Source organism: Triticum dicoccoides, chromosome 4A, assembly GCF_002162155.2.
Source record: "Triticum dicoccoides isolate Atlit2015 ecotype Zavitan chromosome 4A, WEW_v2.0, whole genome shotgun sequence".
Classification (NCBI taxonomy): Eukaryota; Viridiplantae; Streptophyta; class Magnoliopsida; order Poales; family Poaceae; genus Triticum; species Triticum dicoccoides.
In genome coordinates, this window is record NC_041386.1 from 600,943,012 (window position 1) to 600,944,062 (window position 1,051).

At 50.6% G+C, this 1,051-nt stretch overlaps 1 pseudogene; it reads left to right on the forward strand.

Moving 5' to 3' along the window:
* The first annotated feature begins 566 nt into the window (after positions 1 to 566).
* Positions 567 to 1,051, forward strand: part of LOC119287206 — a 5,433-nt pseudogene continuing 4,948 nt past the window's right edge.

Sequence of the window (1,051 nt, forward strand, 5' to 3'; positions counted from 1 at the left end):
AGAATAAGCCGTTTATTCTCACGCATTGTTGGGCGCCGTGGGGAGAGGTTGACCTTGGTTGGGGGCGACGGTGTGGTGTCGGCAAGGCTAAAGCACTATGCACAGATGCAAGACCCTACCGCCTAACAGTGCGGCGGTAGCTTATTACACCCTACCGCCAGATAGCTGGCGGTATGGCCGTTAGGACACGTCAGCAACAATAAAGTTAGATGATGCTCGGCGGTAAGCTATGCAACCCTACCGTCAACCTACCTGTTGGTAGGAAAAGGGTCAGATCTCGATTTTTTTTATACCGGAGTCCTATTAGGATGAACATAAAAAAAAAAATCAAAATATCAAATTTGGCCGGGTGGGGTAGGGTGGGGAAGGTGGCGCTCGCTCGCACGCTGGCTGGGACCTCAATCAATGAATCAATGAAGCAGAGCTCACTGCTCTGGACAGAGACGGCCATGTGGCCGGAGGGAGGCTACCACCTTTGGCTGATTGATTGGGACATCAGCCCTCGTGAAGCTACAGACTTTGGTCGGCCACCAGATTATATTCACCCTTCCCGTCTGCTAATTGATTACTACCTCCCTTTTCCCATTCTACCCTGGGTGAGCACTCTGCTCACTCTCACTCTTTCTTTCTTCTCTACGCGGCCCGCAGCCGGCCGTGCACAGCGCGACGCCGACGACCGCTTCCCCCGACGTTGCCGCAGCCGCCATACAAGTAGAAGAAGGTGAGGACCCCCTTCCTCTCCTCTTCGTCCTAGCCAGCGGATACTCAGATCTGATCTGAGTGGGGCCGCAGCAAACTCAGACTAAATTGTTTCTTACAAATCTTTGAGATGATTTCCGTACCACGTATAGAACTCCTAATTTCTCAGCAGAAGAAATCACCGGGTTCTGGGTTTGCGCAGTCATAGAAAGCTCCGATTTGTTGAGTACGTACAAAGCTTTGATTTTGTTTTGTGCTGTGCAAATTGAGCTCAGATCTTCTTTTAGTAGCTAGGAAGCACCGATCTGATCTTCTTTTGTTTTGTTGAGTACGCACGATCAGCTCTTTCATC